This window comes from Chiloscyllium punctatum, chromosome 9, assembly GCF_047496795.1.
Source record: "Chiloscyllium punctatum isolate Juve2018m chromosome 9, sChiPun1.3, whole genome shotgun sequence".
Lineage (NCBI taxonomy): Eukaryota > Metazoa > Chordata > Chondrichthyes > Orectolobiformes > Hemiscylliidae > Chiloscyllium > Chiloscyllium punctatum.
Window position 1 is genome coordinate 43955682 of NC_092747.1, and position 26122 is coordinate 43981803.

The 26122-nt window shown below is 39.3% G+C and overlaps 1 protein-coding gene across 9 annotated transcripts in view; it reads right to left on the reverse strand.

The window, feature by feature from the left end:
• sgcg (sarcoglycan, gamma) overlaps positions 1-26122 on the reverse strand; it is a 692618-nt gene that overhangs the window by 486882 nt on the left and 179614 nt on the right. The gene's annotated exons all lie outside the window — the stretch shown is intronic.

Genomic DNA, 26122 nt, shown 5'->3' on the forward strand with positions numbered 1-26122 from the left:
TAAAAGGCAAAGTAAGGAGACAGGCAAAAACAAAGATGCTGTGAGTATCCAAGAGAGTGCAATGTGAGTGAGCACTAGGAGAGAAAGCGAGGATCCCTGAGACACACCCTGGTCCAATCTGTAAGGTAGGTGTGTACAAAGTGTCCTTGCAGATGTATTCCATTAAGAGTTGCTGCTGTGGTCCAAAGCGCAGAATTGTACTGTGCGTGCATCCGAGATTTATCATGAGGTTAACATGCATCGGATGCCAAGGTATGTGGGCAGAAGGTACATAGGGTTGCTGTCCATGCAGCTTGCTCTGAAATGTTGGTGCCAAATGTCCAGGATGAAGCTTTGGAGGACCATATGGTCAGCCGTTGTCACCAAATACTCACACTGACTTAACATGTTGGGAATCCTCGTCACTTTCTTTCTATTTGGCCTATGATAGAATAGGTAGCTACATTTGAATGAGGCTAGTACTCAAGGTCATGGTTTAAAAATAAGGAGCAGCCATTTAAAATAGAGATGCGGCTTTTTTTTGCTCTGAGAAGGTTGAAAGTCTTTGAAATTCCCTTCCTTAAAAGGCAGTGGAAGCAGAATTGCTAAGCATTTTTAGGGTAGAAGAAGAAATGTTCTTGATTATAAAGGGGATGAGACTACCAGAATATGTAGGAATGTAGAATTGAGATTAAAATCAGATCAGCCATAATCTTACCGAATGGCAGAGCAGGCTCAAATATCTGAGTGGCCTACCTTTGTTCCTGACTCATACATTTATGGTCATAAGCGATAATCCCTATTAATCAGCATCTCACTGCTCCGCAGCCAGAATCTGCCTCTCCCCCCAGAATTCTGTTGTTAAAAAGTTATGTATTGCTCTCAAGGTTGAGAAAATCTAGGCTGGATTTCTCACATGGTTCTCCTGGATTTCTCGTCACAGCCCACATTCTTCAGAGATTTATAAGATTCCACCCAAATAATTTGTTTGGTGTTAAAGTGTTTACTTTGTAGTTAAATCTTTGGACAAATAATTTATTCAATAAACCTTGGCACAGACATTTAATATGAATTACCATGTTATATATTTCTGAACATTTCAAAATGGTGACCGCCCACACCAGTGGTTTACATTGTATACTCGTATACTCATTGGGGAAATGCATTTGTAAATTGTATACTAAGACCTTCCATAGTCATGTGACATCTGACCTAGTTACTTTGAATTAAAGCAGGAGATAGTAAACCCACTACATGAACCATAGTTGACACTCATTTTTGGAATGAGTTTTGGAAGCTTCAAAGTTCAACACTTAGGCTATCTCAATTTTTTCATCATTTTTGAACCTCTTTTAGATCAATCTTCTCTGATCCAATGAAATCAGCTCAATTTCTCATGTAGCTATCGTCTCTTATTCCTTATAAAGAATTGTTATGGTATACTCCCATCAAGCTAATATCATTCCTATAAAAAAAACCCACACGTTATTAATATTTATTCACTTTATCAGAACTAGGCCTATCTTTTTTGTCTGATTTGTTCCCACATTCCTTAATTCTCTTTGGTTATACATCTGAATGACTCATAAATGATGACATGGTATGCGCTTCACTTATTAACTCCAAGATGCTCATTCCACTGCTTCACAAACCTCTGTGTGAAAATCTTTTCCTGTTCTTTGCCTAAAATTACTTCAATTGAATCTTATATCTGTGCTCACTGGGTCCAAATTCCTCAGCCACTGGAAACATTTTTTTTCACTATTTTCACTCTCATATCCCTTCATTTTCAAACATCTCACATAAGTTCCACCTTCACTTCATTAGCTCTTGACTAGTTCTAATGAAAACAACACAAACTTTCCAATTCTTTCTTATTGGTATTTTCAGTATCCTAATGAATTTGCTCTGGCTCCTCTCAATTTCTTCAACTTGCTCCTTATAGTGTGGAACCCAAAATTGTACATGTTATTCCAGATAAGGTGTTACAAGGTTTTATGTGACTTCATCATTTCAGCTCACCTTTTATGCTCTATTCATCTTGCCATAAATCCCAATATTCCATTAGTTTTCTTTATAGCCTTATCCACTTGAGGTGTTGTTTTTAATACTTTATGAACCTGAATTCCCAAATCCCTTAGCTCATCCATATCAACTAACTTTCCCCTTCTTATGCTTGTTTTTCTTTCAGCCATAATATATCATCCCGATTTTGTTGACATTGATTTTCAGGTGCTACCTTTTTGACCATTTCAACATCTTAATAGCGTCCTCCTGCAGCTTATTTTGGTTTCTGCATTTTTAGAGTGCACCCTATCCTGTAATTGGGTGCTGTCCTCCTGCCATGTTCTGTGTTGGTGTCAGTCCTTGAGGGCAGCAATGCCTTTGTGATTGCTGAGGTCACATCTGGACATATTTAGGCCTCTTACAGATTTAGTTTTAAGAATTAGTTTTAATAATTAGTTTTAAGAAATTATTCATTGCTTACCAGACTATGTAATGTGCACTTTCCTGATAACCTTGAAGAGAAATTGACAACAAGTGTCATATTAACACCATTTACTAAAATTCTTAAAAGTCATATTGAGTAACAAACCCAGACCACTGACCAATTATCAATTTTTAATCAGACTGTTCATGTTAAAAATTGAAAATCACATTCAGAGTTCCTTTCTTTCACACTAAATACGGGTTATCCTTTCATAGTTTTTAAAATTGTTACATTTTACATTCTTCAGATTCTATTAAATTAACTTTCTATGCAATTTCAACAAAAAATGATGAAATGTACATACAGATGTGTCAAATTAAGTCACCTTAGTCTTACTAGACCATAGGGTGTCCCTCATTAAAGAGAGACTAGTCATGATTTAACCTGAGGTTCACCACGCCTCAGGCAAGGGGAAAGGTTGAAAAGGTGAGTTTGTCATGGTAATCTTATCCAGTGTGGGAACTGAACCTACTCTATCAACAAAACACTGCTTTGCAAACCAACCATTCAGCCAACTGAACTAAACCAACCCCATGCATAGTTATTCTAATCATTTCATCATTTAAAGTTTCCTTTATTTCTCCCTTCCATTGTTACACTGAAGTCTCCCTGCAGACCTTAATCATTCAGCACACTAAAGGCAATAATTAGAAATGGAAATATGCTTCAGCCATCTTGTGCTCCTATGTCATAGACATGAACTTTTCTGTTGGTGAAAATAAAGTGGTTATTCAAAATAAATATATCTTAATTCCGTAAAATGACCAGGTCACCTACAGATTTTCATTATGTGAAAATGGCTTATTTCTGCTAAAATATGACTCATGACCAGGTTTAAAAAGAATACTATTGAATAATGCAAAAGTGTTCACTGTTCATTAACAGAAGAGCGTCTTGTTGTGGGAATGCATCAATATTGTTCATAAAGGAATGAGAGATTACTCTCCTGAGGTAAACACAATTACTGGGCTTATCAAACATGACTCAAATGTGGTGCTGCCTGTATGGTGACACTACATTAATAAAAATCTCATGCTACTGCATAAACACAGACCTTTATTTCATTTCTTATCAGTTTTCTTTTTGCTTCTGTGCTTGAATATGCTAAGCTGGGGAAAGATTTTGACTTAGCGGGTGTTAATGTACAGCTGGACTATTGCTAACACAGATAGTTTAAAAACATTCCATAGATGGACACATTCCTGTGAAACAAAGTATGAGCTCTGAGTATAGGACAATAATAACAGCCTGTGACCTTAGTGTGTTCCAGCTTAACTGTCAGAATACATTTGCAGAAATTCTTACTGGACATAACAAAAGATGTTCTTGAATAACTTGGAATGAACTTCACAAATTGTTGAACACTAATTTCTGATACCTCAGAAGTAAAGCTTTATCCATTCGGATAAGCATGTCATAGGCACTTTGCACCGACACAGCAGTTAACTAATTTTTTTCACAATGCTAGTTTTCAATCAATTTCCCCAGCAAAATTTGAGTGAACATTAGTTCATGCTTGTTTCATAATTTTAAAAGCCTACACCTTGATCCCATTCAGAAACTAGACATGAGAAGCTCAGATTGCTGTGGAGGATCTTAAAGAGAAGTCAATTACAAATGGGGATTGACAAGGAAGAGAGTGCTGTGGTGTAAAATGTAAACCTATAATCAATTATTTCAGGGTTTGCTAAGAGGAAATTGTGAATGCATCAGCAAAACATTCTCAACAGAACAACTCCATTCTTGAATAAATGTGCAATGAAAGGGAAGAGAGTTCTATTGAAATATGTATTTATGGCCAAGGTTGAGTAAGAATCACTATGTTCAGCAATTTTACCACCAGTGTGCCAAAATTTATATTGAGTAAAAAGACTTCATCAAATAACTATCCCATTATTTTACTTGCAAAAAAGTTGGACACTGACATAGCTATGCAAACCTCCAGCAATTCACTTCAAGGATATTGATGAATTAAGCATTTGTTTTGCTAAAATGTCATAAAAGTTGAAGCTTTTTACCTCGCACTCATCAGGACTTTAGAAAGAAGCAATAATTTATACAATAGGAAAATAGGGTGTTTGTTTTGGTTGGGTTGTGGCTAGAAGGAAGAGACAACGGTCGAAAAGTGTGGTGCTGGAAAAGCACAACAGGTCAGGCAGCATCCCAGGAGCAGGAGAATTGACATTTCGGGCATAAGCACTTCATCTGAAAAGCTGCCTGACCAGCTGTGCTTCTCCAGCGCCATGCTTTTCAACTCTGATCTCCAGCATCTGCAGTCCTCACTTTCTCCATGGAGAGCTGTTAACTGGCTCAGTTTAATTCAAGCCAAGCAGGTCAAATATGGTTGGTCAGGGCATTGCAGTGGAGATACAGCAGGGATTGACTAGTTCCATTGTCATTTCATTCAGTTAAAGAGGTGCAATGTGTGGACATACCCCTTCTACCTGAAAAGAACAGAGCCTTATGTGTGAATAACTGCAACTTCTTTTAGTTATAGCTTCAGTCTTGATAAGGACAAGATGAAAAGCTTCAAATTTGTACCTTTCTTTAGCAATGTTTCAGGTTTGTATTGTCAAACAACTATAAATACAGTGAACTTTGTTTTAACTGTCATCTAGCAACTGTCCCTCTTGATAAGCTGGCAAAAACCCCTCAAATACTGCGATCTCCTGCAATGTCTGCGTATTTATGCTGTATGTATAAGAGTGACGTGTATACCCTCTGCACTACATTCCTATTACTTACTCTGTGCTTTTACATTGATTTTAGGAGATGAGTTGATGTTTTTACGTAGATTTTTTAGGGATGTTGATGCCTTGAGGCTTTGCTTGGTCAGGGTTTGCTGCAGTTATGCGTAACTCTTGATTTTCCGGAGTATTGATCAACTGGCACACTCCTGCTCCCATAGGTGCTGATTAATATAAAGTCTGATGTACAGTGTTTGTTTCCTACACCTTGGAAATGGAGCCACTATTCACTGTATATTACTGACAGTGTTTTTCTTCCCCCAGACATGCTGCATTCATGGGTTTCTCATGGAAAGCGGCAACATTACAGATCCTGAAAATGTTTGACTCCACAACCTGTCTATTACTTTAGGACTGGGTCCATCAGGATCCTCCAGGTTTTCACTGCCAGGAAGATTTTCTCCAATTTGACACCAAGATGAAATTCCAATTTGCTGAGGAAGCTGAAACCTGCAGGAATGAGGAGGGTCTGAGTATACCATGGCACTCCAGATACACAATTACAGCTAAATCCTTTATGAGTGAACCATACAAAAATATATTTTAAAATCATTGGATAGCTCTGGCTCTGACTAGATCCATCTCTGCCAACCAGTCCAGGATACAGGGAATCTCTGGTTGTCCTCCTGCCCTATCCTCAGTGGTAGAGTAGACCAGGAAATTTGGTGCAATATTCAGTTTTACAGAACTTCCAGTAAATTCCCAGCTTGACTCTGGTGGATGCATGGGGCAACAACCCCTAATGAAGCTGAATTCATGAGTTATTTTTGGAATTTCAAACTTCATAGATTAGATTAGATTACTTACAGTGTGGAAACAGGCCCTTCAGCCCAACAAGTCCACACCGACCCTCCGAAGAGCAACCCACCTATACCCATTCCCCTGCATTTACCCCTTCACCTAACACTATGGGCAATTTAGCGTTGCCAATTCACCTAACCAGCACACCTTTGGACTGTGGGAGGACACCGGAGCACCCGGAGGAAACCCACGCAGACACGGGGAGAATGTGCAAACTCCACACAGACAGTTGCCCGAGGCATGAATTGAACCTGGGTCTCTGGCGCTGTGAGGCAGCAGTGCTAACCACTGTGCCACCGTGCCGCCCCAAATGAGATCCCATTGCATATCTGTGTAAACAAAGCATCTAGTAGCCAACCAGCACTGCATTAACATTTGCAAAACGGAGCTGGGAATTATGCCATGCCAAGTTTTTGCCCACCGAGCATGTCCAAAGAAACTTGCGGGAAGGATGGGAGGTAGGAGACTCAATAACGGCTCTGTAGGTTTTGGAGAACATGTGTTTCATGTCTTTTAAATTCAATTGTTGTATTCTTATTCTGTGTTTTTTCAGCTGGTCTTGGTTATTCATGAGACTCCGTGGTAGGTACTTGTTTTTGCTGCAAGCTTCCCCTTTTTGCATTGGAAATTTTTGCCGATAGGGATCCTTCAGGCTGACATGATCATAAGAAAAAGAAAAGTTCTGGAGTGATGCCAGGTGTGTCAAACAGCCAAGGAGGTGTTCTGCTCCCTTCTGCTTAGTAACTTCAATCCGACATCCACACACAGAGAGAAGACATGTACTTTGCCAGATATTGTCTGCCCCCTAATGATTCTGTGTCAGCTGATCCCAGTGGCACCAAATTGAGATATGAATGTCCAATGAATAAAATTTGGTCGTGGTTTATTTACTAGCTTGAGTGCAAGTGAGGTAAGCATGTGTTGCTAGAAAAGCACAGCAGGTCAGGCAGCATTCGAGGAGCAGGAAGATCAAAGTTTTGGACCGTGGCCAAAGGGCTCTTGCCCAAAACATCGCTTTTCCTGCTCCTCGGATGCTGCCTGACCTGCAGTGCTTTGCGAGCACACACTCTCAACTCTGATCTCCAGCGTCCGCTGACCTCACTGTCTCCTACTCGATTGCAAGTGATATTACCATATAAGAATGCAAAGGGTGCAATTCAACCCTGGTATCGTGGGCTAGGAGCTGATTCAGGAAAGAAAATGCTTGTTTGTAAACATCACTTTCAACATGCAAGCATTTCTGATCAGCTATTCAAACCATGTCCCAAGTGTAAAATGCAAATTTCTAATACTTTGCCAAAATAAGTATGGTCAGTAGATTTACAAATAAATATGCTTATTTTTAATTTCAGATTACCTTTTCAAAAAGTATGCATTTTTGATTTTCCATTGTTCCCATAACTCATTCATTACTCTGAAAAACTGAAACCTAGCTTTTTATTGGGCTGCTTATGGTTTACTGAACAAGCTGTAATCCATGTGCATTTCAGGCTCTATTCTTGAATTTGATTACCATGTCTCTCCCTGATGATGACACCTACATTATTTATATTAATAAATAAATTATAAAATATTGAAATTAGTTGTGATCTTATTACTCAGTTGCAAATTATTTTTTAGTGAGAAAGTGTCATTTAATCTTTCTCAAATTCTCTTCTGGGGAATAATATACTGGGATCTACAGAGATCTCCTAATATTAAAATTATCAAAACAGCTTTCCTTTACAAATTAATATGTTAATAAAAATAAATTATTGTAGTCAGTCTCTTAATTATGAAAACCAAACTGTAATTTTACTTAATATTGATGTTGGAAATGTATCTTCCCAATTCCTAAGTAAAAATCAAGAACAATTTATTTTGCTGTTAACTGTTTTAGCAGATGTATTGGAATTAATCAAATCTGTTCATACAGCTGACAACATTAGCTCTTTTAAAATAGTGTACTCTTTCTACTAAATGCCAATCAAAGTTTGACCTTGCAGAATTGTCAGGACACCATTGAAATTCAACTGGGTAACAAGCTTTCTGTTCATTCTTGATTTCATCAACATTATGCACCCAACACTCAACAAAGATGTTATCCTTCTGAATTCAGTCCTACAAAATAAGAGTGGTGAGCATAAGGATCATGTTTTCTTGGTGAGTGTGTTTACTTTATGAAGAGCTCTTTTGGAACAGGGCAAATTGCTCAGCTCGGATATCTTATGGGACATCCATGGCCCATCAAGTTTTGAGGAGCTGAATGGCCTGCTCCTACTCCTATTTCTGATGTTCTATTGTTCACAGAAAACAATGATCCCAGAAGTTCCCTCAGCCACTTGGCATGATGAGGCTGCCAGTAGTATCAGCAGTGGTCACAGCTGCTGGCTAATCGCAGCATTAAATTATGACAGGGCAGCCTTCAAGATAATGAGGGGACATCCACCCTGACACTGAAGGGAACATATGGATTACAGCACTTTGTAACATTCAGCCCCATTGTGGCAATTGAAAGGTTTCCACGCTAGCATTAACTAACTTTTTTCAGTTCCTTGAATCCAAACATCCATTTTAGAGCAGAAACCAGACTATAAATCTTTCCTTTTCGTTCATCCCCAAGGCTACTTGTCAGCATATAAGAATTAAGCATTGTAAGGATTTACATTGTTATATCATTGGAACAATAACAATTAACATATTTAAAGCAAACAGAGATGTGTAGTCGTGATTTATTTCATCTTGAGCGTTGGCACACCCCCCATGATGCATTGACAACTGATTAATGTTGTTGGATTGGCCAATGCTGAACACAGTTTTAATTTTGTTTGCAATGGCATTTTGCAAAGTGCAAAAGGCCTGAACATTGTTAAAAATGTTTAAGGGTTGCTTAATCTTTTCCATGACAAGTTCTTGGCTAAAAGACGAAGGATGTCCTTTCTCGAAAGGCATTCATACTTGACAGTTATAACGTTTATGTGAACCAAACACATTTCTATTTTAGGCTGCTCAAATAAATAAAGCATACTTTTCATTACCTTCTCTTCTTCAGACGTATGCTCCAGATTTATACTTTGCTCAGTTCATTGTTCTGAATGAACCCATGTACTGTCACAAGCCATGCAATAATTTATGACAAAGGCAAAGTAATATGGAACCTGGAAACCTAAAATAAGAATAAAATGTGCTGGAAAATCTCAGCAGAAGCTCATTGACCCGAAAGGATGACTCTGTTTCTCTCTTCACAGATTCTGTCTGACCTGCTAAGTTTTTCTGGCTTTTTTTCACTTGTTGTAATAAATTTTAACCACATAACTGTGAATGTAATATTTCAAGAGTGTGTTAGCATTTAAGCACCTCCCATCAGCAGACTCAGAAAATTATAATGGGATCTTTAGCTTTTTGTGTCAGGAACAGAGTCAAAAGCATTAAAAAAAGTTGTATTTAAATATTGAATCTCCCATGGCTTCAGGATGATCATGCATATTTCATAATTATTCAATAAAGTTCCTTTGGGAAAGTTGTTATAAATGCAGCATAGGAAATGCACAAACACTGGATGAGGTTCAATAACTGCAAGGTTCCATAAATAGCAAAGGGGTAATGACGAGATAATTTGGCTTTTTAATGTTGGTTAATTTGTCACAATACAGAATAGAGCTTCCATGCTCTCCTTTGAAAAACCTTCAAGAGGTCTTTTATATTCAAGGGAAGGGCAAACAGAAACTTGGTTTAACATTTCCAGTGGTTGTGGTATATCGAGCTTTTAGAAAATTGTGCTTTAGTTGGGAACTTCACCCACAATAACTACATTGTTTAAAAATTCATTTATGGGATGTGGGCATTGCTGGCTGGGCCAACATTGCTCATCCTGCATTGTACTTGAGAAAGTGGCGGTGGTGCTATTATGAATTTGTGGGTAGATTCTTAATGAGATTCTATCTGTTAAGAATGCACTTTTGTGAAACTGACTTGATATTGTCAATATGAAATAATTGGAGGATGTGTTGACACTATAATTATGTTGTGCTTGTGCGGTAGTGTAATATGGTTCAGGATCAGCCAGCTGCATTGGAAGGCACTCGGTGTAAGGGATATGTCAGGGGCAGTTTTACAAAATCTCCCCATTTCTGCTGAGCTAATAGCAATGGTAGAAATCTCATAATGGCTAGATCTAATGTTCTGAAGAAGGATCACTGGACATGAAATGTTAAATCTGCTTTCACTCCACAGATGCTACGCTTTTCCAGCAATTTCTGATTTCCAGTATCCATAACACTTTTCTCATCAAGATCAAATTGCTCCTCCTTTGGCAGGGACATATGCGAATTGGAAGTTGGGCAGAATCCACAACAGCTGATCTACTATTATTTGTTTTGAGCCCTCACCACAGTTGAATTTTATCTAAATGTCAATGTTAAAAAATAATGTTCATGGTGCATTGTTATCCCAGGCTGGTGAAGCATTTTTTCTCCTTCAGACTAAGGTGGTGGCATGCTGCATTCTTGAACTGCTGTGGTACTTGGGGCATACATACGCTTACAGTACTGCAAAGAAGTTGCAAGATTCTGACCTTGCATCAGTAAAGGAAAGTCTATCGTTCTAAGCCAGGATGGTGCACTTGTAGGAGATATATTGCCCTTATCCTTCAAGATGGTAGAGTTTATGGGATTGGGAGGAGCCTTGCTACATTGTTACAGTGCAGCTTGTAGATGATATAGTCTATGCATGGATGATAAAGGGATTGTTTGTTAAAAGCCAATCAAATAGGCTGTCTTCTTCTGGTTGGTTTCAAGCTTCTTTAGTGTTAGAGCTACACTCATCCAGACAATTGGAGAATATTTAATCACAGTCTTGACTGAGAGATTGGACAGACTAGGATTGTTTTCCTTACAGCAGAGGAGATTGAGAAGGGGACATGATTATGGTATATAAAATTATGAGGGGCATAGATAGGGCAGACAGGAAGAAACATTTCCCTGTGATGGAGGGATCAGTGACCAAGCGCATAGATTTAAGATCAGAGGCAGAAGGTTAAAGGAGATACAAGGAAAATCTTTCTCACCCAGAAAATGGTGGAAATCTGGAACTGACTGGGTCACTGGTCTTGACCAGCACAGATACAATGGGCTAAAGGGCCTTTTTCTGTGCTATAGGCCTCTCTGATTCTATGACTCAAGCATTATAGATGGTTGATAGTCTTTAGGGAGTCAGGAGGTGAATTACTCACTGCAAGATTGTTAGATTTTGATCTGCCCTTATAACCATAGTATTTATATGGATAGTCCAGGTCAGATTCTAATTCAATGGTAATTCTTAGTTATTGATAGTGGGTGGATTCAACAATACCATTCAATGGTTAGATTATTTCTTGTTGTTGCTGGTCATTTCTTTGGGCTTGGGTTATACAAGTGTTACTTGCCCTTTATCAGCCCAAGTCGGGTGTTGTCCAAATTTTTGTTTGCACATCAGTATGAACTGCTTCAATATCTGAAGGTTCTGCATGAGACTGAACAATGTGCAAACATCAGCAGAGATTCCTCACTCTGACCTGAAGACGGAAGAAAAGATGATTGGGCCCAACCCACCATTGTACTTCGATGCTAAGCAATACCAGCTCATGAGTGGGTCTGAAAGGAATATTTTGCTGACACTGACAGAGTACATGAATTTGAACTATTTTTATTTATGTGTCGGACAGTGGCTGACATTTATTGCCCATTCCAGATGCCATTGAGAAGGTGGTGGTGACATGCCTTCTTGAACTACTGCAGTCCATGTGCTGTAGATCGACCCACAATGCCCTTAGGGCAGGATGTTGACCAGTCAGGATGGTGAGTAGCTTGGAGGGGAACTTGCAGGTGATGGTGTTCCCATGTATTTGCTGCCCTTGTCCTTCTGGATGGCCATAGGTTCAGAAGGTGCTGTTTCTTGAGGTTTGGTGAATCTCTGCAATGTGTCTTGTAAAATGTGTGCACTGCTGCTCTTGAGCATAAGTGGAGGAGGAAGTGGATATTTATGGATATAAAAGTGTCATGTTTATTACTAGGTTGGTAATTCAGGGATCAGGACTGTTAATCCAAAAAATTTGAGTTAAATTCCCAAAATAGAAGATTGAGAATTTAAATTTAGTTTAAAAATAAAAATAAAAATAAAAAAAGCTTCAGGAAAAGGAATCATGAAACTGTTAGATATTCAAAAACTCTAAACAGTTTGCTGGTGGAAAACTGATCACAACAACAGTCTCACACCAAAGTGCTTTACAGCAATCAGCTCTCTGGCATGACAGGTCAAGCCATTTAGCTGGATTAAACCCCTTGTTGCTGTTCATAAATGGCTCCATTTCCCAAGGCAACGAATACTGTGCAAAATGATAGTCTTGTCAGCAACATTCCCATTCCCTGAATGACAGAAATGCACCTCCTTCATTTGCTGACCCACTGATGAACATTTCATGCTGTGGTGTAAAATCAGAGAACTGTAATAGATTTTCCCTGTAGATTTTTCAATGCATTTATGTTATTAACTCAGATATGTTCCTCCAGATCAAACAGTAACCTAGATTTGCCTTCAGTTGCAATGATTATGAAGTGAGACTGATTTTTAATTGTGCACTGGTATGTGTGTTTTGTTGAGTTTGTTGCTATGGTGATTTCCATCAAGCATAATACTTTGGTCAATAATATGGATATTTTTTGGTCTTTCACTCAACATGCCAGTCAACTTGCTTGATCTTCAGTTCAGAATTTGGGTTATGTCTGTGCTATAGTTTTCTTTTGAAACATTTGATTTCTTTTTGAAAGGCCATTGAGCTGCAACATTAACTTTTTTTCTCTCTTACACTTGAGTCTTTCTAGCAATTTCTGTTTTTATTTCAGAATTCCAGCATCTGTACTATGTTGCTTTGTAGTCAGTAAGATGCTCTGGTTAAAGTTCTTGTGCACGTCACTGTAACAAAATCAGTAGTGGTAGGTACAGATAACATGAATAAGGGACTTCTCTCTGTCTACCCTACCCCCGCCTCCTCCCATCAACCCCTCTGCCATCTCTTGGAGTCAGCTAATTGTGCGTGATGACTTGACCAAAACTGACCGCAAATAATTTAGTCACCTAGTTTGTAAACTCCTCACCACTATCACCATGTGGTTTTGTTTGACATAAACTGCAATATATCAATGAAAGGTGTTGTTACATCGGTGCTGTAGAATTTGACACAAACAATTCATGTAGAATACTTGCATAGTACACAAGTACAGCCTCTTTGTTTAGCAAATGATCATACTGCTAGATTGTTGTGCTGAATAATGTTTTTGGGTAAGTTGTTACTAATTACAACATTAGGCTAATTCTATAGAATGAATTGAAATATGTTATTTCAGTTTGAAGAGGTGCCTCTTATCAGCAATGTGTTTGGGCCCTCCTCTACACAATACTTTAGGAACAAGGGAAGTTACTCCACATTATTTGTGATGGTTCTACTGAGAAATTAATTTTTTTGCTAAAATCCATACTTATTATAGACATCCTGACTGAAAAATATACTCAAAGACACAAGCTTGAAGCCTTTCAATATTTGAGTCTTGGCCCTCAAGTGTACAAAGGTAGGAATTCATAGGACCATAATAACATTAGGAATTTGGAGCAGGAGTAGACAATTCAGCCCTTCGAACCCACTCCACCATTTAAAATGGGCATGGCTGATCTTAACCTGGTCACAAGTCCAATTTCCTACTTACTCCCTATAGTCCTTTATCCCCCATTTCATCAAAAATATAAATATTTCGTTCTTGAATCTGTTGGTTGAATCTGCCTCCACTGCACTTTGTGACAGTGAGTTCCATTGATGCACAAGCCTCTGAGAGAAGTATTTTCTCCTCATCTCAGTTTTGAACCTACCTCCTCTCACTCCATATGTATACCTTTTTGTTCTAGATTCTCCCACAAGGGAGAGCAGCTGTTCCATATCCATCTTTAGCATTTTATGTCCCTCAATCAGATCCCCCTTATTCTTCTGAACTACAGCCAGTACAAGCCCTAGCTATTCAACTGCCCTTTATCCGGCAGCCCTATCATCCCTGGAGTCAACATGGTTAAACTTCTCTGAACGGCCTCCAGTGCCACCACATCCTTCCTCAAGTAAGGAAACCAAAACTGAACACAATACTCAACATGTGGTCTCGCCAATGCCTTCTGTAATTATAACAAGGGTGTTTACTTTTATAATCCAGTCCTTTTGCAATAAATGCCAGGATTCCATTTGCCTTTCTTATTATACGCTGCATCTACATACGTATTTCCTGCGATTCATGCACAAAGATACCCAGATCCCTCTGCACAGATGCAATTTGAATCTATAAATGTTTCCCATTTAAAGAATAATTTGCCTTTTCTTTTTCCAGCCAAAATTAAACATCATCTGCCAGTTCTGACCCATTTTCTGAGGCTATCAATATCCATCCGCAAACTCATTATCTCCTCATCATTTCCCATTTCCCCACCTAGTTTACTGTCATCCACAGATTTTACTTTATTACTTTTTGTCCCTGCTTGCATATCATTGATATAGTTTGTAAATAGTTGAGGTCTAAGAACCGAACCCTGCACTAGTTAGAGTTCATCATTCAGAGAAGGACCCTCTGCTTTTTATTGGTCAGCCAATACTCTATCCTTACACCCTGGGATATAACTTCCTGGATCAGGTTTTTATGCAGCACCTTGTCAAATGCCTTCTGGAAGTCTAGATATACCACATCCACTGAATCCCCATTATCCACTTTGCTGGTTGCATCCTCAAAGAACTCCAGCAAGTTTGTCAAGCACAACTTGCCCTTCATGAAACCATGCTGACACTGGTGAATTGAGCTTTGTTGTTCCAAGTGTTCAGTTACATCCTCCTTTATGAATGACTCCAGCAACTTCCCCACTACAGAGGCCAAACTAACTGCTTTATAGTTTCCCATTATTTTCCTATTTCCTTTTTTGAATAAGTGAGTCACATTAGCAGGCTTCCAATCCACCGGTACCTTTTCAGAATCCAGGGAATTTTGGAATATCGTAACTAATGCACCCATGATCTCTGCTGACACTTCCTTTAACACACTGGGGTGCAAGCCATCAGGATCCCAGGACTTATCTGGCATTAATACAATCAGTTTACTTAATACCTTCTCCCTAGCCATATCAATTTAACTAAGTCCCTCTGTCGTAACTGCAGTTTTTGGGAAGACGTTATCTTCCACTGTGAAAACAGAGACAAAATATTGGTTTAATGCCTCGGCCATTTCCGGGTTTCCCATTGTGACCTCACTATTTTTGTCCTCTAAAGGTCCAACCTTTACTTTCGTTATTCTCTTCCTTTTTATATACTTATAGGAGCTTTTGGTAGCAGTGCTTATGTTTTCTGCTGGTTTCCTTTCGTAGTTCATCTTATCGCTTTTAGTTTTGTGTTTAGCAACTTTTTTCTGACATTTAAAGTGCTCCCAGTCCTCCACAATGCCACTAACATTTACAATATGGTATGCCTTAGGTTTTGACTTCGTGTTACCCTTGACTTCCTTGATAAGCTGTGGATGATTTTTCACCATTTTACAATTCCTCTTCCTGTCAGGAATATACTTTAAATGTGATGTATTTAGTATTTCCCTAAGCACTTGCCACTGTTCTACAGCTGTCCTGCCCTTTAATATTTTTGCTCAGTCCATTTGGGCCAACTCCTTCCTCAGGCCTGTATAATTGCCTTTGCCTCACACCAAAACTCTCACATGTGACTCCATCTTTGCTCTTTCAATCTGAATTGGAAACTCTAGCATGTTGTGATCACTCCTTCTAAGAGGATCCTTAACTGCAAGACCATTTATTAATCCTTCCTCATTACATAATACCAAATCTAAAGTAGCTAGTTCTCTGATTGGCTCCATGACATGTTGATCTAAGAAATAATCCCTCATACACTCTGAATCTTTCCTCGGGACTACCCTTGCCTCGTCGATTAATCAATTGGTTTCACTAATGTACACGTGGTAGTCAGGGTCTGGCAGTGATGTTACTGCCATTGACTTTGCCACTTATAGTCAGCATGAATCATGGTGGTGTCACATTTTAGGGTAAATCTGTTTTGTTCTGGCTGTCAATGGGCCTTGGACATCTCAACCGAAACGTGACTTGTCAAATGGGCAGGCCAAAGCATACTCACACAGTTGAAATGGCAGTCCATTAAATACCTGAACCTCAATAATGGAATCATCATTGGAGTTCACTGTCCTGTACATGCCATTTCTGCACTGCATTAAAATCAGGGCTTTGTTAAGTTTGTTTGTAATTTAACAATCAACGCCTTTCAGGGTTGATCGAGCACATGAGCTTGTGTCTGGGAGTTGTTTACCCTGATGCTAATCTTTTAGCCATAGAATGAGCATATTGCAGAAAGAAATTCTCACTCTTCCTGTTTCCTGGGACTGATGCCACCTCAAATGGAGATAAGTGTGCTACTGGGGTACGGAAAGGAAAATCCAGCTGGATTTAAAATGGATTAAAATTTGTACACTTCAGCTGATGCTTGAAAAAAAAAACCCACAGAAGTCTCATATATGTATTTATAAAACGTTATATAAATGGGTTAGGAAGGAATGACTATTTAAGTGATAGCAATCAGTCATCATCAGTTACTCCACAGAGGCAAAACCTGCAAAGATCAGTCCACAAAAAGTTATTTTGCAAATGTTACTCAGTATTTTCTGATCCAGAATTGCCTGCTGCACAATTCTAATGTTGACAGAATTGCAGAAGTATTATCAAGCAGAAGGAGGCCATTTGGCCCATTGTTCACTGTTCTTATTCCTGATTTCAGGTATTTGCAGTTGATTTGATGAGGTATAGATGTGTGTTTGCATTGAATTCTCTTTGAAATATAATCCAGCATTGTTCAATAAAAAAAAGCTGCATTCCATACCATCACCATAGGATAAGATGACAAAACAATATATCTTGGAACAAATAAAAGCTCAGCAGATAAAAGAATGCACTTATTAATTTGACTGTTATAACAGTGAAATATTGTATAAAATAATCATTAGATATATTCTACATGGAAATGATTAAACAGATAGACATGATAGTATTTCTTTATGGCCAAATGAATCAAATTCATTTTTACATGTCTCTTGTATTTGACACATTTTATTATGTGCAGTATACTTGTATCATGTATTATTTAAAAGACAATTTAAATGTGAATTATACATTAGAAATTGTACTGTCACCAGAGAATTACAAGAGTTCTTTTTACAGGTTCAGGCTCATAAGGGCAAGGAAGCTTTACTGTAACAGTCTTTTGCAAAAAGAAAAAAATATATAAATACACCCACATGGCTATGAAATGTTTCTCATTTCACAAGAGCAAATTTTATTCCCCTTCCATCTCCTGAGCTGTATTTAGGGGCTGGCTAATGTTCGAATACCTACAATATTCCTGTGGCCACTTCCCACATGCAAGCTGGAAGGTGACAGATTCAGGAAGAAACTCAGCTCAGCCCGTTCTGTCCATACCCTCATATACAGGGCATTTTCAGCAGTTTCAATAGGACCGCGAAAAAGATACTCACCTGACGGAGGAAGAGCGCTCCAAAAGCTTCCAATTTCAAATAAACCCGTTGGACTATAACTGGTATCATGTGACTTCTGACCTGGTCCATCCCAGTACAACACTAGCACCTCCACATCATGATATTTACTGGGTAAACATTTCAAAGCCAGCAGAATGAGCTACATTGCGGAAAAAGGCTATTTGGCCTAACTGGTTCACACCAACCTCCAAACAGCATCCCACCCACACCCATCTCCCTATCCTGCAACCCTGTGCTTTCCAAGGCCAACCTACCTAGCCTGCACATCTTGAACACTATAGGCAATTTAGCATTGCCAATCCACCTAAGTGGCAGATCTTTAGACAGTGGTAGGAAACTGGAGCAACTGGTGGAAACCCATGCGGACACGGAGAATGTGCAAACTCCACAGAGACAGCCACCCAAGGGTGGAATCAAACCCAGTTCTCTGGTACAGTGAGGCAGCATTGCTAACCATTGTGCCACCCTCCCACCCTATGGAAGTCTTTGTCTTTCTGTATGCCTGACAGTGGTGGTATTGGGAGGGCAATGGGAGGGTGTGTGGGGTTGGGGGGTGGGGGGGAAGGGTAGGTGGTAGCAGTGCCTTTTGCGCATCGGGAGCACCTGTCCATGATGTTACCCTCCCTTTTTTCACTTTCCATCTAGCCACCCGAACACCCCACCCTGACCCCTTCCAAGGATTCCTGATTCTTTCCTGTCAAAAACCCAAGAGTTATTTGGGGTCTGGACACTATGGTGGTTTTTATTCTGGGGACTTGTTGGAGCCCCAGCAGCTCCCACCTCTAAGTCCTGGCACTGTTGAGGCCGCATGAGCTGTCGTGAAGGGCTTATGCCCGAAACGTCAACTCTCCTGCTCCTCAGATGCTGCCTGACCTGCTGTGCTTTTCCAGCAACACACTTTGACTTTGACTCTCCAGCATCTGCAGTTCTCACTTTCTCCTGGTTCTGGAAGGTGGGACATTCTTCCACTGAGAGGTTGCAGTCCTACTAGTACCTGCAGCATGAATGTGGGTCCACTGGTGTTTGACATTCTCTCCATGGGGAGTGGGAAAGGATAAGAGCAGTAACATACCTATATATCCTCTGGTTTTGGATCTGGCAGCCAGACAGTCTTGGATTTGGAAAAAGCTCCTGCTGATAAACCTGAAACTATGCATAGCCAGGAGATGCTCCTATTGTCACAAGTCAATCAGAAATCAACAGAATAAACTGGAGATTTCAAATTTGAACAAAATGTGCTCTTGAGACTACATAATGCCTGAAAAATGTCAAACCTGATACGTGATGCTTCAATAACTAATCGTTACTTATAACCAATTGGGACAGAACTCGGTACAAGTGAACCAAGTTCACTTGTAATGAAAATGCAACCAAAGGCATTTGAACAAATCAGTAAGGTGCATGCCAAAAGAAAGAATCAATACAGCACCAGCCACCACCAAATCAATATTAACAGAATAAGACATCAATAAATCCATAAAGTAATGGACACCAGCCAATTGGTGAATCATACAGCAGCAGTTGCTGAAACAGTTACAAATTGAAAAAACAATGACCAGGAATGATTAATAAATTAATAGAAATACAGGAACCACAAGTGAATATAGCAGTGGGATTGGGAAAATATCTAAATTAGTGAAGCATTGGGTGTAGCAATCAATAAATTCCTAGTGTAGAAAGCACTGGAATATTAATAAAATAATTAAATTAATATAGGATCAGGCGCGAGGGAAACAATAATTTACAAGACCTCCAGACAAATTTATACTACAATGGGTAACAGTGTAGAAAGATTAATGAACAGCCAAATGCCAATGTATTAACAAGTGGGCAAATGAGTGGGAATGCAATTTGTATCAATGTTTCGGCGCAATCACCACCTACTTGTTGGTTTGCGCTGATTCTCATTTGGGATTAGAGCTGAGACAGAAAGGAGCAAGTAGTGTTGAATTAAGGCAGCAAGACAGGGGCGTGGGATCTCTAATAAGTCCTGAGGTAAAAGAAGGAGCTGATTGAGTCTGAATGCCTGGAAATAGGGCCAAAGCTACTGCTTCAGGACTAGAGGGACCCCCAGGTCCAGTAGGAGGAGATAAAGGAAACACAAATTTTGAGTCCAGGATGGGGGCTCGTGGGGTTCGAGGCCAGGTAAATGAGATCAAACTTAGGAAGAAGATGAAACCCATACAGGAACAGGATCAGACAGAAAGGAAGAGTGAGGTGAGAGAAAGTGTGATAAGTAAAGTCTGGAAATAAAGCTGTATAGTACTGAAGGAGGCTGTCAAATGAGGGTTCCATTGCCTACAGCTAGTGATCAGGAGAGAAGCAGGGAGAACAAAAGAGTGACAGTGGTCCTGGACTCTAGTCCAGCCAAGCTATTACAGGTAAGAACTTCGAACAAGGTGAAGATTGGCCACACAGAAGCAAAAATCAGTAAAACTTGTGAAATGACTGGATACTGGTGCATCTTGTTTTGTCTGCCTCAGAACAGTGCTCTGTTTTGACCAACACATTCATTACCGAGCATTATTCTTATTGCTCCCCTCTGGGGAAGCAAAAATAAATCATAATATACAAAGTAGATGACAAAATAAAAATAACAAACAAAATGGCAGCCAGACCTACTGCATAGCTATCAATAGTTAGCGTAGCTGAACAGTGATGTGAAGTAATAAATGCAGGTGTTACCATGATACTTTTGTCCAGTACAACAAAAATACTACTAAATTCTGGGAACTAGTCATAAGAATGTCAAAGGAAAAATGAAAGCCTTTTAATATGTTACTATAAGTCATGTACTGCTAATTACAGTGACTCCATGTTTATAAGTTAATTATCGTGACTGTAATTAATTCTCACCTGAAATCAGCAGTAAACTACCATTCAGTGACAGACATGGATGGGATTGCAGTATTAATATATTCTTTTCAATTGAACAATGCAAATAACATTGAATAACTGAAGGTAAAACTAAATTTATGTCTCAGAACTATAGCTGCATCATGATGATTCAGGAAGAATATAGCCTCCCAGGCAAAACAGCAAATTGAATCCTGACTCTCACTGACTTGATTTTTTTCAGAAACCCAAGCGAAACTCATTCTAACAAGCATCCAATGAAGATAAGATCAGTTCTGTGAATTGTATTTAACACAATATGTTATCGCAGTTAGTTTTGGACTGATAACAGAAGGCATTGCTCAAGTCTGTTCCAAAACAGTTCGTATTTGTTATCTTCAATGTGAAGGTCTCGTTCTGGTCAAATCAAAACTCATGTAAACAAAGGAAATATTGTCAGGAACATAGGCTGCATGGCCCTTCATCAGAGTTTGTACTTTAACTCCAGGTAGCAAAAGACGCACACAAACTGCAATCTGGATTTTGTACCTAACCATGACTAACTACTGAAAAAGCTTCTGGCCATGAGGAGCACTACCTTCTCACTTAGCTTGCCATTATTATTTCTTTCCTCATATTTCAAAAAGACATCAGGAGATTTTTTTCTAATTTTAATGCATTATAGAAATGTTAGGTGTTGTGTTGATAATGCAATTGTTTTCCACATTGTGAATTGCTTGGTTACAACTCAAAGTGATACAGCTATCATGCCGTGCCTACTGTTATCCTTCATGCAATCCATAATAACTTCTGAGCCAAAACATTTTTTTTAACTTTGACATATGTGATACTTAACCATGCTGAGAGCTTACTATATATGCCCATCAGTTAGAAATGCCAAATATGAAATAGGGACAAGTGGCTGCCAGTTAGTTTACAGTCATTTCAAATCAGGGATTTGTTTGAACTGATTAAACCCAAACTGAAGTTGGTCAAATTAAAAAGTGAATACAGACATAATTTTTGACACACACAGTCAATTAAACAAATCGAATATTAATGTGCTGGCTACTAAATTGCTGATGTTCACATCTTTAGGGTTTTTGTTCAAATTTTCCAATGCTCCTTGTACACAAGCAATTAGATGAAGATCAATCAATATTTATTTACTGCTGTCATTGACACCGAGTGGCAACAAATCAATATTCTGTCCAATGCCTCTAGCATGCCTTTTTTGAATAATATAGACTTGAACCAATGATTGACAAGATGCTTGAATCTTCCTTTGGCTCCGTGGGCTTGTCTCATGTCATTAACTATTTGCGGGGAATTGGAGTACAAGAAACAATATGACAGTCAATATTCAGCAATCACTCAAAACAGCTTTCAACAAATATCTGCATTTGATTTGGAAATGCATCCCATTCTCAATGCAACAATGTGATGTAAAAATTCTAAGCAATTAGAGTTTGGCAAAAGGATTTGTAACGTTTTGTGAGAGCTGTTAAGAAGGACTTAAGCTAACTTGGCCATTACTCTTGAGGAGACCCAGCATAGACATGATGGGCCAAATAACCCCCTCTGTGCTGTACGCATGCTAAGATTCTATGAAATAGACTGAAGCTCAAATGTCCCAGCATGGAATGCCCGTGGGTCAAAATAGTAGATTTTCAACCATCCAGTAATTAATATTGAGAAATTTCTACAATGGATAGCATATGGCCAAATGACATATTAATGCCAAAGCCTATACCTTACAGCTTATAATAGAGATGGGAGCATGGTCAGGAGGTGAGGACTCTCAGATTAAGGAAAACCCTAAGGCATTCTACACTTATGTGAGGAACAAGAGGATGGCCAGAGTGAGGGTAGAGTCGAACAGGGATAGTGGCAGGAATATGCTCCTGGAGTGGTAGGAGGTCCTTAATGAATACTTTGCTTCAGTATTCACTACTGAGAGGAACCTTGATGTTTCTGAGGACAGCATGAACCAGACTGATATGCTTGAACATTATTAAGATAACATCTTACTGATATTAAGAAGGAGGATGTGAAAAATATAATGACAGATAAATCCCCTGGGCTAGGTGAGATATACCCTGAGTTACTTCAAGAAGAGAAGGAAGAGATTGCTGTGCTTTTGGCAATGATCTTTGTATCCTCACTGTCCACTGGAGTAGCGCCAGATGATTGGGGGGGGGGGGGGGGGGGGGGGGGGGGCGGCTGGTGGCAAATGTTATTCCTTTGTTCAAAAAAGGGAATATGGATAATCCTGGGAATTACACACCAGTCTGTGCTGGGCAAAGTATTGGAGAGAATTCTGAGGGACTGGATTTATGATTATTTGGAAAATCATTGTTTGATTAGAGATAGTCTGCATGGCTTTGTGAGGTGCAGGTTATGCCTCACAAATGTTATTGAATTCTTTGAGGATGTGACAAAGTATGTTGATGAAGGTAGAGCAGTAGATGTGGTGTATGTGGATGTTATCAAGGTGTTTGATAAGTTTCTCCATCGTAGGCTCATTCGGAAAGTAAGAAGGAATGGGATATAGGGATCTGGCTGTCTGGGTACAGAATTGGCTGGCCCATAGAAGATGGTGGTGGTAGAATTTCAAAGAATACCTACAGTGTGGAAACAGGCTATTTGGCCCAACAAGTCCACCTAGTAATCCACCCAGACCCATTCCCCTACCACTCTACTTTAACCCTGACTAATGCACCTAACCCACACATCCCTGAACACTATGGCAATTTAGCATAGTCAATTCATAATCTTTGGATTGTGGGAGGAAACCGGAACATCTTGAGGAAACCCATTTAGACATGGGGAGAAAGTGCAAACTCCACACAGACAGTCTGGAATCAAATCTGGCTCCCTGGCACTGTGAGGCAGCAGTGCAAACAACTGAGCCACTGTACCACCCATAGTGGAAAGTATTCAGCCTGGAGCTCGGTGACCTCTCGGGGGATTGGTTCTGGGACTTCTGCTGTTTGTGATTTTTATAAATGACTTGGATGAGGAAGTGGAAGGGTGGAATAGTAATTTTGCTGATGACATGAAGGTTGGTGGAGTTGTAGATAGTGTGGAGGGCTGTTGTAAGTTGCAATGGGACATTGACAGGATGCAGAACTGGGCTGAGAAGTGGCAGATGGAGTTCAACCTGGAAAAGTGTACAGTGATTCACTTTGGAAGGTCGAATTTGAATGCAGAATACAGGGTTAAAGGTAGGATTCTTGGCAGTGTGGAGAAACAGAGGGATATTGGGGTCCACGTTCATAGATCCTTCAAAGTTGCCACCTGAATTTAGAAGGCATATGGTGTGTTGGCTTTTATTAGCAGGGGGATTGAATTTAACAGCCACAAGGTTATGCTGTAGCTCTATAGAGCCCTGGTTAGACCACACTTGGAAAATTATGTTCAGTTCTGGTCACCTCATTATAGGAAAGATGTAGAAGCTTTAGAGATGGTGCAGAGCAAATTTACCAGGATGCTGCCTGGACTGGAGGGCCTGTCTTATGAAGAAAGATGTTTCTTCCACATAACATTTTTTGCATTTGCAAGTAAGAACAGTTACATCCCATGTGTTGCATATACTGACATATTCTGGATGGGCACATTGGTCTTTTATATTCAAAATTAGAAATAGTAGCACCTAGATGAGTACTATGCTCACTATCATTTTGATATTTAAGAGTGACATGTTGATATGTATTTCCCAATTCACTTAATGAGCATTATACGTGGCCTGAAATGATGCAAATGAAAATAAGAGACACATTTTGGAAAACTGCTGTAGTGATCTTTCCTTTCTGCTGTTTAATTTCAATTGCTGCCTCTCGAAAAAGAATACATTCATAAACTATTCTATTACGGCTATTTGTGAATCTCATCAGGTGCATGTGGAAAGAATGTTACTTACCTAGTGAACAATGTAGTGCAAGTGCATGTGACATTCTGTGCACACTTTGTCTGATTGTAACAGTCAGAGTCAGGAAGTCAAATTAATTTTCAAGTACTCTGCATGATAAACATTCATGGATTAACGTGGGTCCAATGACTGTGCATGTTTTTTTTTCAAACAAACTCACAGTTCATTGGTTCTTATCCAAAATAGGAAAATGAAATTGCATTTAAAGGTCAATTTCTTATTAATTTCTAGCTCTTTGCGTTACAGGAATTTGTTAAGAGTGGCAATACAGCAGTAGCAGATAAAATTATTCTGCTCTGTGTAATCTCAGGCTGCCAGAACATCCAAATTCCATCATCTTCATTTTGAAACTATCCAGTATTAACATTGGGTAACATTTGCATATCGGAATATCATTCAGGACATTATGGAATGATCTTTATTTTCCCCTCAAACAGTACGAAAAGACAACATTTTATATCTTAACAGTTTTAATGACTTTAACAGCATGAATGTCTACTCGACATTATGGGCTTTCCACCGCCAGATCAGAATTGGAACTGACTCAACTCATCTGCAAATTCCCAGTCTCGAAAATCAAAGTCACGTATAGGGAAGCCAAGCTTCAGTGAAACCTCCAAAACAAAGATGTAAACAATGGGCCACTGCTGTGCAGCTAAATAACACATTTTATATAACAATGTAACTGAATACTGAGAAAGAGGATGTGATATTCTGCATGTAAACTACCTAGAGATGTATCTTAAGTGATCCTTGAGCCAACACTTTTGGGATGAGGATTAATGTTGGTTTTCCTTACTCCTGCCTTTACTTACTCATGTGAAACTTACTTTCTCAAATTTGTCAAAATTAACATCACTAAAAGGTCAACTTGCACATCATGAAATGGTCAAATGCCACTAGAATCCCACCTTTCATACACCAAGCACACTAACACCTTCCAGTGTCGAATCAGTCGAAAGTATTAGGTTTTCAAACCAAAATAATGAGTGGAAGCATTATAGCATTTCAAGCTGCCAACATTCAGAGAATGTGCAAATTGATTAACTAAATGTACTACATTGGTGAAAATAATTCAGCAAAGGTTATTTGAATAAATGAGTAGGAAACTGTATTTTCAAATAAAAACAGAAAAATCAGGACTTGTCCATGCAGATACATTGGCACTCGTCAAAGAAAAGACAAGTTCAATTCAGTGTTTCTCTCCAATGACCATTTTAGGTTTATATTTTATGTCTTCCCAGTTGGCATTTTGTTGCAGGAGTTTGAAAGATGGTTACACAGAAGGTGACACTAGCCTGAGCTACTCCCATGTATGGTGGATGAGGAATACATCAACCAGCGTGCCCACCTTTAGGCCTAATAAGAACTTAATTGAATAGTTAATGGGAAGTGGTGCATTATAACATGTGGCTGGTGAAGGTGGAATGAAGGAGACCAGCCCATACTTTCACCAACTTGGGTGAAAAACTGAGAAAGAACATGGTGAAACAGAAGCTCCCAACAGGAGCACCTTTACCAACATGTTATTCACTCCCCAGCTTTGTGGCTCCATCCATCCACCCACCCGCTCAACCTCTAAAACCCTTCCCCCACAACCCTTCCCCACCATCCTCTTGGTCCAATATTGCTTTGTATATGATAATCCCAGTCATATTCAACTTATTCACTAGGGCTGACCACACCCCCTGCCCAAGTATCCTCTTGAGCTATTGGTGGACGGGGCCATTTTCTTACA